This window comes from Protopterus annectens, chromosome 9.part0 (genome assembly GCF_019279795.1).
Source record: "Protopterus annectens isolate FY-2018-M chromosome 9.part0, PAN1.0, whole genome shotgun sequence".
Classification (NCBI taxonomy): Eukaryota; Metazoa; Chordata; order Ceratodontiformes; family Protopteridae; genus Protopterus; species Protopterus annectens.
The window spans coordinates 1,537,249,564-1,537,265,447 of NC_056743.1; the positions used below are offsets into that span (position 1 = coordinate 1,537,249,564).

Here is a 15,884-nt window from a genome sequence, read left to right on the forward strand (position 1 = left end):
TAGAAATGCAGTTACTTATGTGGGTTTTCACTGAGACCTCCTATTTTCTCCCATATCTAAAGATGTGGGTAGGTATACTATCAATGTTCAAAGTGTTCCGAGTGCATATTTGTGAGTGTATGACCTGTGATGGGCTGGTGTTTCATCCTGAATTAGTTTCTTCCATTAACTCATTGCTTACTGGGATTAAGCTCCAGCTCTTTGTAGGCCTGAACTACATAATGCGGGTTTTAAAAATGAATAAATGAATGAATGAACACTTCTGTATGCAGTACTTTTCTGATAAATGAGCAACTGAAAAATATGGTAGTTTTAACAGAAGGAATATATGATTTTTCATGTAAGCAGTGCAGAACACATATATATTTGCACTCCAACATGTCTTCCATGTAACATTGCAGGGATGAACATGTGGGTATATGAATCTAGATACTGTTAATAGTAGAACAGCAGATGGGACTGAAAATTTTTATCAGAGATATGGATCGAGAGAAAATGACACAAACGTCTTCTGTTTTTTTTTTTTTGTTTGTTTTTTTGTTTTTTTGTATTGCCATGACTTTCCAACTAGTTTAGATAACACTCAGAAAAACAGGGAGTATAACATTGTAATCATTCACTTGAGAAAGGCTCAGAATGATTAGATGTGTTCCTCCCTTTTTTGACTGCGTCTAGCAACGGCATCACTTTGTCTTTAGTTATGACGTCTTTGGATTTTCTTTAACAGCCAGTTTTTTTACATACCATTTAAGGTATATTTGATTGTTAGAGTCAGAAGAACAGCTTATTTCATGTTTTTGTTCATACACAGAATTGCAGTTTCAAACCATTTTCTAGCTAAAATATCAGGATACCTATCTTGTGAGCGATGGCACACACATACAGGTCTGCAGTACAGAGGCTTAAAACTTTTATTGACGTAATAGAATCGGCGATTTGTTTATTTTTAAGGTAATAAATTGACTCCTCTATTCAAACTGCCTGTATATAGGACGAGAAGCTACAGGAACATCCAGACAGAAAAGAGCAAAAGCAGTGTTTACATCATCCTTTCTTTGAATTAGGTAGTCCTAGGGATGGACTAACGGAAAGAAAAAAAAAACACTTTTTAAAAAAACCTTGTTTGGTGGAACCGTCATTTAAAGGTATTTGACTAGTAAGTCCAGGGCATGGACCTAACAAAGACAAATAATAAACTGTACATATGTGGGGAATTGATTTTATATCAGATAACACGTGGTAAAAATGGAAGCTTTGTTAAGTGTGTGCTGGTTGGGGAGAGCAGTTAATTGATAGGGCAGACACCAAGACTGCCAAGAGAGAATGGTAGAGCAGGGTGTTTTCGGCAAGCTTGGGAAGTATGCGAAATTAATGATAAAAAATACATTTTTATATTGCAGGTGCGGACTTGAAGAGGAACCACGACTGGAACTGATTTGCAACTCAAGTAAGATTCCCGTCAACGTCAGTTGCTATTAGAGCCGCTGTTTTAAGAATAGCAGTTTCACTTCCTGCTTATTTAACGATCAAATTTTGACTTGCTGCCTGGATAGTTACATTTTACATTCCCAGTACTACTATCCTGGTATGTAAGAAATAAAGATAAGACTGAATATATTAAAATGTATCTCCTTCTGTCACTGTGGAATAGGCTCCTACCGCTGCTTACAACAGTTACCAAAGGGTTAACCTCTCCACTGTCAGATAATTTCAATCCAGCCTCTTGCTCTGTTCTCCTCCCATCTTGTTTCTTGGAAGCGGTTTTTCCTTTAAGATTTTTTTTTTTAATTCTTGCTCATCCTTGTTCTTTTTTGTACCGCTTCCCTGTTAAGCTGTCCTCCCTGTGGACTGCTAACGATGACTCTCAGGTAACAGCACTACCCTCCCCTGCAAAAAACGCAGCGCTCCTCTTGGAGGAGCCCCGGAATCCCCGAAGAGCGGCACTGGGTGGCTCAGCTCCGAGCTCCTCCTACTTGATATTGTTCGGAATTTGAGACGGACACAGAGCAGGAGCCCGACCGGCGGCAGCGGCGGGCTAATTTCCTCTGGCATTGCCTTCTCCACAAAGGAATTGGCACCAACATCCATAGTGTTTGGCAGGAGGTAGGGCGCACGTCTGCACCCTACAACCAAGCCGGTCACTGACTGCCGGCTGGAGTCTACAGGCCCGGCATCAATAGCCGCCGAGATTGTTTCCATCATCATCCTCGCTGGCAGGGATTACGGTTAATTGCTTTATTCAGACGCAGTACTGGGCCGCCGACATCTGGTGACTTGGAAGACAAGAAGCAGTTCCCTTGTTGTGCTGCCGTCGCTGGGATGTAAGGAACTAAGCCAGAGCATCTCTTCCAGTACTGACTTGGGCATCTTACCAGAAGGAATTACTTAAGTGCTGTCACAATCGAAAGTTCCCAGCTGCAAGGAATTTATGAGATCCCAGTAAATGTGTTGTGTCAGTGGTGTTATATGTCGGGGTGGGTACTGAGCGCAGGGTACCCTCATCCCATCTAGTCGGGTTTAGAACCGATTGCTGTGCTGAGGGGTGAGTATGATTCACTGTTGTTATGTAGGAGCAGTGCTCCCCAGTGCCCGTGGAGTGATTGTAATGCGCGCACACCGGTAGGTTCTTATTATTAATTTGATACTGCGCTCCCTCACCCACAGCTCAATGGAATAGTAAGCCTGAAAGCAGTGTGTGTTTCAGCAGTGTCACTAAGTGATTTGTGAATCACGGTGCTACGTGGTGCAGCCGGATTTCATTGGTAGTCTATTTACGATCGCTTCCTCACAGGATGGGGTTGCATAAACAGAACCGTAAGAAATTATTTATGATAGAGCATACACGTATCTAGATATGCAGTTTATTAGACGTCTATCTGCATGCTTTGTTATGTCGGAGATAATTACACATTTTGTATAGTAAATCTGTAGATGTTCGTCTGCTTTGTTTACACTCATGAATTCCCTTGCCTATTGATATGAATGTAATGTCATGCATGCGTAATGGATCTTCCTTTCACTCCAACGACCAGGAACACTTTCAAGTGTATTAGTGCAATTTTTTTTCTAACACAAAATGTTGTGAGCAGTGCATTATAATCTGCCACCAAAGCAGATTGCCATGCATACTGCACTACTTAAAAAGGAATCTACAAAACAATGTTTAATATATCCCTGTATTGTGAGTATCTTTTTGAATTGAAATCCAACTGTTAATTTCACTGTTCTTGCATTACTTACAAAGGGAAACTTCCAGGAATGTGGTTCTTTCTTTTCTCCCATTTATGTCACTTATTCCAGGAGAATCTGCATTCTCTGTTGCAGAACTGATATTGTCACTGTTACATGTTCCTTCTCTGTCCCATTAAAATGCTTGCCTAATTAGGTAAGATTTTTCTCTGGATGATGCCACCTGTGAACTTTAAGGCCTCATCAGATCATTGCCACCGTTACAGTCCAGTGACATGGTAAAGCAGTTTATTTTTGACCCTGAGGTGTGCCTTCTAATCCTTCCAAATCTTTTAAAAGTGAAGGAGTAATATATGTGACCCTTATTTTGTGGATGTAGCTTGGGGGAGGTCTGATGAGATGACTAATTTTGGTACACCCGTATTTCAACCCTAGACACTTCAGTTCTAGCTCTTGTCATTTTAACATTAACCAAGTCAAAACAGATCTTCTAAATTAGGCATCATGGATATTATTTATTTATTTTTAAGTCTTTATGTGAGTGTATAAATAAGACCTACTGACTGCTGTGCATCTTCCAACCATAGTAAGCTCCCTTAACTCTACTGTTAACCTGCATGTCACCATCATACCTCTCAAGTGTCCAGATTTTCACAGAATGTCCAGATTTTTGCCTTGTATTTTTGGACTGTAACTCATAAAATTTGTGGTTTTCAAGCAATTTACTGAGAATTGAAGTCAGTGATTAAAAACATACATTTGAGTTTCAGTCTTCATATCCTTCAGAAAATGTATGCTAACACAAATCCTGTTATTTTACTAACATTCCAAGTTTCTAAGTGCAATATCTAAAATCTGTCCGTCTTTGGGTTTTTGTACCCCCATTATTTTAGGCTTTGTATGAATTTCTTGTGCTGAGAGGCTGAGAGATTTGGTCACCATCGTTTTTGCAAAATGCATTCTATAATCTCTTTGTAAATGAAAAACCAGTAAATGAAAAAACAGTGTTGTAATTATAAAACGTAACTATGAAATTAATGTGTCCCTTCATAGCACTTTATTGTAACTGGTTTTGACAGAAAAAAAGGACTTTTCAGTCCATTTCACTTATATGTAGACTAAAAAAAACATAATAAACACAATAAAAATAAAAAATAGACCTTTATTATGCCATGTAGTGAGGTGTGTAATCCCATATAGCCAGTCAGCATCTTGGGGAAAAAGAATAATCCAGGAGGATGTTAAAATTATATAGTTCCTGGGTCATTTGCAAAGTCAGATCTCGCAACTCCTGGCAGATTCTGTAACAACAAATGACATTCTCAAGCAGCTGAACAAAGTTTTTTAAGTTGTAATAATTATTTCATCTAGTCATGTGACAATGTTTTTGTGTAAGTATTGACAGGAATACATTTTTTAGATCTGACGAAGTCTGTATACAGTGTGACTTTTGACATGAAAGCATGTATCCCTTGGTTTATACTAAGTAGTGAGCTACCATCGGTATCTGTTTGCCTCTTTTATTCCACGCATTTCTTTTGTTTGCTTCTCTTTTCACTCTAAATGGGTCAAGCATCAGTATTTTTTGTGGAACTGTAATTTACACAGTTCTGCATGCTCAGTACCTAAACACTGTGGCACCCATACCTACTAAAATGCAACATTTTTAGCATGTTATTAAATGAATACTTGCTAGGAATGGGAGTTGAGCAGGATGAGGTTAAAGAAATCAATTCTTGCCATTTGGAGGTAAATCCATGTTTAATTTCCACCCCTGTCAGGTTTAATAAGCCTCATTATCCAAGAGAATTTGTTGATACATTTTCTTATGCCACTCCCAGAACACCACTATTTATTCATTCAAACATTGCAGGTTGCTACCCCCTTCTGAACACTGATCTTCTTACCCTCCTTTACAAAACGCTCAACGTGTACTTCACTATGCAATCCTTGGCATTGCTATCATGAATATGCCTTGTGGGTTTTGGTCTCATTTTGACAAAGACCCCTCTATTTCCAAGAAACTTAATTCCATAGCTTCTATACAGTAGGTCCTAAGGTGGGATAATCTATCATTCTCTAACAGAAACTGTCCAACCATTGAAAAATTCAGACTATAACCGTTATTTTTATATTTACTGTGATTAACAAATTCCTTCATTAATCAATGATAGTGTTTTATGCACACTTGTACAAAATGTTTTCATGTGAACTATTTGTTACAGCTGGCCTTGTTTGTACTTGTAAACCATTTACATCAAATGTATATTGTTGTAATATGTCTCTCTTCTACTTTGTTTACACTTAATTGGTCAGGGTCATGGCTGAAAAATGTGCTCAGACCAGCCCTCTTACCAGGTAAATAAATGTTAAATAAGACTCATAACTTATCTAATGGGTAGGACAGTTTGGCCCTGCTTGAACCCCCCCCCCCAGTGTAGTTGTCCCACCCTATGCCAAGACTCATTCAGCACCTGAACCCCCCCCCCACTGTAGTTGTCCCACCCTATGCCAAGACTCATTCAGCACCTGTCAGAGTCCATTAAGACAATGTGTGTATACTCTAAATACAGTATACAATTTTATAGTAGGGAGGTATTTAATGTTACGTAAAGTTTCATGTAGTTTATTAACACTATCACAATTTATCAAGTTTTTTCAATGTTGCTAAGTGTTATATGTTTACCCCAAACTTTCTGTCTGGCTCTGTGTACATGCATCTACTGTGAAGGCTAATGGTTACTGTCATCTAGCATTAGATATAACTGGTCATAAACTTTAAATAAGTATATTGCCTACTTTCTGGCAGCCTCTCATGAGCTTGTCTTCACCTGCTGTATTTCCTTCTTAGTTCAATGTCTTCTGGGTCCCTGACGGTATGGAGAGTGTCTCTCATAGGTAAGTACTATTGGAGGAGCCCCGGAATCCCCGAAGAGCGGCACTGGGTGGCTCAGCCCGAGCTCCTCCTACTTGATATTGTTCGGAATTTGAGACGGACACAGAGCAGGAGCCCGACCGGCGGCAGCGGCGGGCTAATTTCCTCTGGCATTGCCTTCTCCACAAAGGAATTGGCACCAACATCCATAGTGTTTGGCAGGAGGTAGGGCGCACGTCTGCACCCTACAACCAAGCCGGTCACTGACTGCCGGCTGGAGTCTACAGGCCCGGCATCAATAGCCGCCGAGATTGTTTCCATCATCATCCTCGCTGGCAGGATTACGGTTAATTGCTTTATTCAGACGCAGTACTGGGCCGCCGACATCTGGTGACTTGGAAGACAAGAAGCAGTTCCCTTGTTGTGCTGCCGTCGCTGGGATGTAAGGAACTAAGCCAGAGCATCTCTTCCAGTACTGACTTGGGCATCTTACCAGAAGGAATTACTTAAGTGCTGTCACAATCGAAAGTTCCCAGCTGCAAGGAATTTATGAGATCCCAGTAAATGTGTTGTGTCAGTGGTGTTATATGTCGGGGTGGGTACTGAGCGCAGGTACCCTCATCCCATCTAGTCGGGTTTAGAACCGATTGCTGTGCTGAGGGGTGAGTATGATTCACTGTTGTTATGTAGGAGCAGTGCTCCCCAGTGCCCGTGGAGTGATTGTAATGCGCGCACACCGGTAGGTTCTTATTATTAATTTGATACTGCGCTCCCTCACCCACAGCTCAATGGAATAGTAAGCCTGAAAGCAGTGTGTGTTTCAGCAGTGTCACTAAGTGATTTGTGAATCACGGTGCTACGTGGTGCAGCCGGATTTCATTGGTAGTCTATTTACGATCGCTTCCTCACAGGATGGGGTTGCATAAACAGAACCGTAAGAAATTATTTATGATAGAGCATACACGTATCTAGATATGCAGTTTATTAGACGTCTATCTGCATGCTTTGTTATGTCGGAGATAATTACACATTTTGTATAGTAAATCTGTAGATGTTCGTCTGCTTTGTTTACACTCATGAATTCCCTTGCCTATTGATATGAATGTAATGTCATGCATGCGTAATGGATCTTCCTTTCACTCCAACGACCAGGAACACTTTCAAGTGTATTAGTGCAATTTTTTTTCTAACACAAAATGTTGTGAGCAGTGCATTATAATCTGCCACCAAAGCAGATTGCCATGCATACTGCACTACTTAAAAAGGAATCTACAAAACAATGTTTAATATATCCCTGTATTGTGAGTATCTTTTTGAATTGAAATCCAACTGTTAATTTCACTGTTCTTGCATTACTTACAAAGGGAAACTTCCAGGAATGTGGTTCTTTCTTTTCTCCCATTTATGTCACTTATTCCAGGAGAATCTGCATTCTCTGTTGCAGAACTGATATTGTCACTGTTACATGTTCCTTCTCTGTCCCATTAAAATGCTTGCCTAATTAGGTAAGATTTTTCTCTGGATGATGCCACCTGTGAACTTTTAAGGCCTCATCAGATCATTGCCACCGTTACAGTCCAGTGACATGGTAAAGCAGTTTATTTTTGACCCTGAGGTGTGCCTTCTAATCCTTCCAAATCTTTTAAAAGTGAAGGAGTAATATATGTGACCCTTATTTTGTGGATGTAGCTTGGGGGAGGTCTGATGAGATGACTAATTTTGGTACACCCGTATTTCAACCCTAGACACTTCAGTTCTAGCTCTTGTCATTTTAACATTAACCAAGTCAAAACAGATCTTCTAAATTAGGCATCATGGATATTATTTATTTATTTTTAAGTCTTTATGTGAGTGTATAAATAAGACCTACTGACTGCTGTGCATCTTCCAACCATAGTAAGCTCCCTTAACTCTACTGTTAACCTGCATGTCACCATCATACCTCTCAAGTGTCCAGATTTTCACAGAATGTCCAGATTTTTGCCTTGTATTTTTGGACTGTAACTCATAAAATTTGTGGTTTTCAAGCAATTTACTGAGAATTGAAGTCAGTGATTAAAAACATACATTTGAGTTTCAGTCTTCATATCCTTCAGAAAATGTATGCTAACACAAATCCTGTTATTTTACTAACATTCCAAGTTTCTAAGTGCAATATCTAAAATCTGTCCGTCTTTGGGTTTTTGTACCCCCATTATTTTAGGCTTTGTATGAATTTCTTGTGCTGAGAGGCTGAGAGATTTGGTCACCATCGTTTTTGCAAAATGCATTCTATAATCTCTTTGTAAATGAAAAACCAGTAAATGAAAAAACAGTGTTGTAATTATAAAACGTAACTATGAAATTAATGTGTCCCTTCATAAAAAAAAAAAATATTGAGAGTTGTGGTATTCCCAGAAAAGTTGTGGATGTACAAGAGTACCACTCGAAATATTAAGGTTGAATACACAGGGGTGAGGCTACCATATCAGCTTAAAAGGGAACTTCAGTAGCCAGTTTAATAGTCCATAGGTGTTATAAGAAGCATGGGCAGACACCATGAGTTTAACACTCCTTGTGGGTGTCATTTTTAATGAGTGTTCATCATATATAAATATGAGCTTGCCCAGGAGGGATAGTAATTCCTAAAAATGTAGATAAACGTGATGTTAATGATCTCATATGCATCTGTTTTATATGATGAACATAGCTCCAAAATCGCATGATTTGTGTATTATCCCTGTTGACTGGTGAGTCTCTTCCTGTAATACTTTGTGTATTTTATTCCACAGAACATTACTGCCTTATTGTGCACAAAGTACAGTGACAGCCAGTAAGCTCAACCTCAGGCAGAATTATGTATGTACTGTTTTACTCATTTGTTTGGAATACTAACAAAACTGATGTCGATAAGGATTATGCCATTCTCTTTAAAGGAACAGCAGTGACGGTGCATCTACTCTTACAGCCCCATCCCACCCATGGGATTAAAACTTTTTAAAGGGACTCTTAGAACTGCCACAGTTCACTATTATTCACTCCCCACTGAAATTCTTAATAAGCTGTTTTTTTTATCCATCTTTTAGTAAATAAGTGATTTAGGATGTCTTTTTGGGAACTGTCAATGCACCTGCTTGTAGGACAGTGGGTAATGTTTTATGCCCTGACAACTAACGCACTTCTGCCTCATGTAACTTGTAAGACACACAGTGCCATCACTTAAATCACGTTTACCTCTCTACAGTGTAGTTTACCTAGAAAAGTTGAAATATCTTGTTTAGAATGTTGTGCTTTTGTATTCTATTCTATTCTGTTATAGGCTTTATATTTTATTCTTACAGTGTCATCCTTGTCACTATGCTGCCAGAATTATCTACACATTAGTTGTAGGGAAGTCACGTCCATATATTATGTATGTCTGTTTTATCATCCATTGTGCCTGTGGCCTGGGATAAGACTGAAAAGGATTCCATATCACTCCATCTTAAGTAAATAAATTGATAATTGTATTGTCATCATTTGCAACTTGCCACTGACTTATGGGATAGTAGCTTGACAAGCACCTAATGCCATCCTGAACTCTGCTGCAGGACTGATCGAGCAGTGAACTAAAAGTACAGCCTTCATTTACAATGGCTGCTCTTTAGCTCAGAAGGGCAACGGTTCACATTTAGAATGGCAGCTCTTTAGCTCAGAAGGACAACGGTTCACAGAGAGATGTCACATACACTAATGTGTGAAGGGACAGCCATATAATTAAGTGATAGGAAGGTGTCAGTGTATAGAACACTGATCGCTGCATGTATACTGTGGCAGTTTTCATAACGTGAACTGAACATTCCCCAAAAATATTGAAAGTGAGATGGCAGCAAATAGAAGCAAAGAATGTTAAGATGGTGAGGACAGCTTGGACCGACCTAGTATCTGCTGTATACTTTCCCATTACAACAAGCTGCCCATGCACTCTAATTTATGCCAGTCTTCCATAGGTTCACAGGTACTTACTAGTCTATTTATTTGTGATGATCCTAAGAAGCCTATCCCTGCATTCCTGCGGTAATTATCAGCCCTTGTATTTTGCAATATAAATCTGTAAAGACAGACCACACAGGTGTATGTTGGTAACTTACATGCTTCCCCTGTCCACAAGCGCTGTTGGAGCTAAACCAGGTTTAAATTTGCAGTTACCCATCCATTTGTCCAAGTTACTTACATTTGAATAGAGTATTGGAGGGGAATCCAGTTCCATAGTTTACCACTGTAGCTTTTGTTTTATCTTTGCTTGTTTTATACCATGAAAAAAAACTGTTGCACAATATTGAAATATCCTTTTCTGGATTGCTCAAATACAAAATAATATCATCTGCAAATAGGGCTAATTTTCCTTTTTTTTTTTTTTAGTACCATGCCAATTAATCCCTTCAATTAGTGAATCTTTATTTTCTTTTGTGTTCCCCTTTTTCTCATGCTGCCATGTATTATCTTACCATCTGTGGGGAAACTAATCTTTGCATCTACTAACTACTCTTTGAGAAACACTTTCTCAGATCAACCTTAAGTTATCATTTTTATTTTTCCAAAATGTGTTCTATTTTGCCAAGTTCAGCCACTCTCACACTCGCTAGTTTCCTAATGTTAAACTTATTTTTAGTTTGTTAAAACTTTGTAGAAAGTTCATCTCATTACTTTATGAATTCCTTCAGTGATTTTCTTAGATGCAGATATACAAATTATGTCCATAGGAGTTTTGGTCTGATCCTGTGGCTCAGTGGATCTAATCCAGGTAATAAGTACTTGTAGTGAATAAGTGGGATATATGATCCCGATGCAGCTTTCTCTCTCTGTTTACAGTGCTCTGATTGGCAGACAATTTAATTATATTGTATACAAGAAAAAACAGTCATGCATACAGTACCTAGTGTGTGTGTGTGTGTGTGTGTGTGTGTGTGTGTGTGTGTGTGTGTGTGTGTGGAATCACTCCAGTACCATAAAAATAAAACTGTGGACCTGTTTTCTTTCACCCTGCTAATGATCAGATGTCTTATGTTTGGCTTATCTGTTCCCCTTTCAGCCATATTTGCAAACTAATTAAAACTGAGAGAAACAATGTATTAGGTTCACTTGATCCACGTAGACTGCCCATAAACTGGTAAACTACACATCTTGGTTAATCAATTCCAGACACATGTGTCCAATGAAACTCAAACAGGCTTCATTTCATATAAATAACAAGGACCTTGACTTGGTTATGATTAATTAGTTCCCTGCTATTTACAGTCATTCGGCACTGGCAGTATTAATCCCCATCTGCAGCATGCGAACTGTAATCACTTCCATCCATTTTGACTGCTGCTTATTGAAAAGATGCTAAATACTGTCATGGCCAGCCAAAATGACAATGTTTCCTTGTCTCTGTTTCCATTTGTGATTAGATCACTTAGTAGAATTCTCTTCTAGCTGCCTTAATTAACATTAGTCTTCTCTCTTTCTTTGGCCTCATGAAGCTAATAAGATAATTGGAAAACAAACGTACAAGATCCATTGACGGGGGCCATTTAAGTACAACATGACTTTATATACAAGACACAAGTCCAGTAGAATATGTGAGGTACAGTATTGCCCTCTGCTGGGAGGAATGCAACTTCTAGCTGTACTACCTTACAAACAACTTTGGGTTTTAGTGAATGTTTATATATGTTTTAAGGGTCTTATTTATTAATTGTCTTTAATCGCAGTAATGTGCAGGGTGTTGTGCAGGGTGTGCTTTGGGACACCCAATGTGTTATGTTGAGAATCTCTTCATTTATACGTTTACATCACACATACTTCTCCATCACTTCATTAATTGTATATATTACTTTGAAAGTTGTATTGCAATACATACCCTAACAAGAAAAAAAAATCTTATTACTAGTATGTATATATCTCTAATTCTGATGTACCTTAATTATTTTCTGTATCATGGAATTTGAATGTTTTGTATTATTTAACTGTCTGTAACTGGAGCTTTTCTCCTCGGGTCTCCACCAAAAAAGGGTTTCTCACCCAGATGGACTAACCTAGTTAACAAATGTCAGTAAATAAAATAAAATAAATATAGTAAACTTTCTTCTTGACTCTGTGAGGACTCTGTCTTTTTGTAGTAGCTGTTTATTGTTATTATTCATTGGATTATTAGTTGGAGAGTTTATGTATATATGTTTAATGTTCGTATGATATACTAAAAATCTGTCTGTAGTGAAGAACTAGGCATAGGAGCACCCTTATCTAAATTTCATTGTAAGGCTTTTTTTTTACTTTAGGAATTTTCACTCCTTTCTGAAATGAAGAAATGCCACAAAAAGTAATTGCTGGTCAGATTCTAGAACAGTGACAAATAATAGTACAGTTTGTCATAAACAAACCTTGTTGTACAAGCCAAACTGTTTCAGAAAAAGGTCTAATAGCAAGTTTCACCCATTAAGATGAATGGAAAATATTGTCATAGCATCTGAGAGAGAAAATAAGTCCATTTGCATCTTAAAAAGTGACTACATAGCTGGTAATATCCCTCCTTTCTGAATTTAGAATTTGAAGCCAAGTTACAGAGAGCTAAAAGTTTGTCAGTGGATTAATCATATACTTGTATGGTATGGCGTGATGTGGTAGGTATGTTATGGTACTGTGCTCCATTACCCTAAAGTACTTAATGTATGTAAGGGCAATAGAGTACATAAACAACTGTTTGCCTGAGCATAGTAAAAAACTTAATGTGTCTTGGGAGAGGATTACAGATAAAGAAACAATACAAGTCTTTTGTTTAATGAAAAGATGAAAGGATGAGTCTTGCCCCTAACAGAGTAGCATCTTTCAGTATGTACAGCAAAATGATAAGGATTATGGTAGTTAAAATGAAAAAACTTGACTGCCTTAAAATAGTGTTTCTAGTAAATAATTTCATTTATCTTTTAAAATGTTATGGCATTGTTTGCATACACATATTGGATTTGGACCCACAGAAGTATTACACAGTCATGCAATTTTATATCTCTATAAATTTTATTATAGCCATGCTGTAGGGGTCCATCTGACCAAGGCAGATGGTGAAGTTTTTACTGGTGAATGACTGGCCACATTCATATTGCCAAACACAAAAAAAGTCACAAAAACTGCAGAAAAATCCTGAAACTTCAAAATACTAATAAAAAATGCTGAAAGAAACCTGAAAGTATACACTCTTCAGCATATTCAAAAACATATGATGTCATGAAGTGGAGTAAATATCCAACAACAGTTACAGGGTAACTGAAACATCAGGACCCACATCAACAAGTCCAATAATGCTGAGACTGAATGGCCAAAAAAATGTCTTACAGATGGCCATTTCTTGGAATATTCCCTTTACTCTGAGGTATGGTAATATCAGAATTAGTATATATAAGTTTGGAGGGTGTGGGAGGCTTGACCCCAATATTGGGGGTACAAGGGGCAAGCAAATGTCTTACAGATGGCCATTTCTCTGAATATTCCCTTAACTCTGAGGTATGGTAGTCTCAGAATTAGTGTATATAAGTTTGCAGGGTGTGGGAGGCTTGACCCCAACATTGGGGGTGCAAGGGGCAAGCTCCCCATAAAAAAGAAGTTTAAAGGAGAAGAGCAATGTTTAGCATTCTCTCTTCTCCTCTGGTTTCATTTTTTTCACCCAGTATGTCAGCACTTATGTTCCAAGTGCCTGCATTTAATAGAGAGTCATGATACGGTGCAGGCTGCCCTGCAACTTTCAATTCTTATTAGATAAATATTCTAACTTTGAGCAGTTCTGTGAGAAGACTTTTTGAGTTTTCGTTTTTCCATAAAGTTGTGTGGCTGTAGAACCAGAATATAAAAGATGAGTGGGGGTAACAGCCCTACATATGGGGTGGCACTTACCTTCCTCTACAAAAGTATTAAGGTTACCTGAAGCATATATTATGAACAATTTAAACATCCTGCAAAATGCTAGCAAACATACATGATCAGCCCTTTCACTACTATTATCTCTACTACACACTACAGTTGATCACATATCCAAACCTTACTTTTTTAGGGAAAAAAAGAAAGACATGTCTGCAGTAAATATTTTTGCCAGAGCATTAATATTTGATCTGTATTGTCTACCACTAGGCTGCGGTAGTGCAGCAGTTAGCATTGTCGCCTCACAGCAAGAGGCTCTCCCGTTCGATTCCCAGCTGGAGCACTTTCTGTGTGGAGTCTGCATGTCCTCCCCTGGTCAAGTGACGCTAAAGACATGCAGGTAGGTGTGACCGTGAATGGGTGTGCCTTCTTTGAAGATTGGGCGTCGGGCTGGCAACTCGGCACCGTAAAAATCCACTGCCAATCACGAGCGGACTGGAGTTCTGCTGTGGCGATCCCTAACCAGGAAAAGCTGAAAGACTTTTTTTTTATTGTCTACCACTAATTACTGCAGCTTTTAAAATGCTACATTTTTCTTATTTTCAAAATATGCTGTCACCTGATAGAGATGTCATCCCAGAATTGTAATATATGGCTCAAGTATTTTGCCATGCAGGTAAATAAATCTGATATGTAAAACAGTAAGGGAATGAACTTTAGATACTGTTTTTTTTTTAAGTTGCACGAATGGATCTATTGGTGTTTTTTTTTATTTATTTATATGCTTCTGGTAACTGGATTAGAGCACGGATCCAACAATTAGCCCAGGGATACTGTGTAATTAAGTGACTTTGTTCAGAGTCAGTGAAGGTAGGAGAATGGCACTGAATAGAGAGGGATGATAGCTGTTGACACAACACCCTGACCCCATGTAGAAAAGGGGGTTGATGATGATGGAGTCATATAATAGGCCAATAGAGGATAAAGGAATCAAACCCTGGACTTCTGGAAGTAGCTCTTTAACAAGGAAGCAACTCATTTACACTAGCTACATATTTAGTTTTTGTTAATGTCGTTATATGTTTTGTATATTGACTTTGCATTTAATTTGCACTAAATCTAGCATGCCCTGTCAAACTACAAACCATAATATTACAGCTGAAAATTTGGCATTGGCTTTGATCTTAGTGATCAACCATTAGTCTAGCTGTTCATCTGCACAGCTGTACAAGTCAGGTACTTATGTGTGTATATTTTTTATGTTATGTATACATATGTACATGTGTATATTTATAGATTAATGCGTGTAATATTTGGGAAGGTTTGCATACATACGTTTGTATGTATGAGTGTATCTGTGTGCGTGTGTATGTGTACACACACACACACATAGACACATACATACACACACACACACACACACACACACATACAAGTATGCACATTTATATTTACATATGTAACCACACACACACACACACACACACACACATACAAGTATGCACATTTATATTTACATATGTAACCATGCAACCAGTAGTGATAAATCGAGTACGATTAAATCATTTGTTTGAGACAGATAATAGTTTTTTTCATTTATCACCACTTTGTGTATCATCAATCATTGTTACCCCTCTGTAAGTCATCCATTATTCATCAGCATTCTGTTCACTGTGACTGAACACCATTCACAATGACAGAAAAAAACAACTAACTGCACACACATACACACGCTCAAATATTCAAACCTCATAAAAAAATGATCCTGGTAATGAAGTGATGAAACTGGGACAAAGTGGTTTAATGGTTTGTTTCAGTTGCTTAAAAGGAAGAACAATTCTTTCAACAGATGGAATTTTATGCAAATGTAATTTAAATATGAATGACTTGTTACAAGCTTAGTGTCAGACAGTTAATAACTACTATATTGCATAATATGATGGAATTGGAATTTAAGAAATTTTCAGCA

General features: G+C 38.2%; 1 protein-coding gene across 2 annotated transcripts in view; it reads left to right on the forward strand.

Annotated features, from left to right (window-relative positions):
• The first annotated feature begins 1,811 nt into the window (after positions 1-1,811).
• Positions 1,812-15,884, forward strand: part of PPP1R18 (protein phosphatase 1 regulatory subunit 18) — a 463,018-nt gene continuing 448,945 nt past the window's right edge. The window contains exon 1 of one of the 2 annotated variants that reach the window (XM_044084492.1): positions 1,812-2,542. The gene's annotated coding sequence lies outside the window, so the exon portion shown is untranslated. Of the gene's footprint in view, positions 2,543-6,408; positions 6,727-15,884 lie in introns of those variants that run through there. The other variant, XM_044084491.1, reaches the window with a different exon arrangement.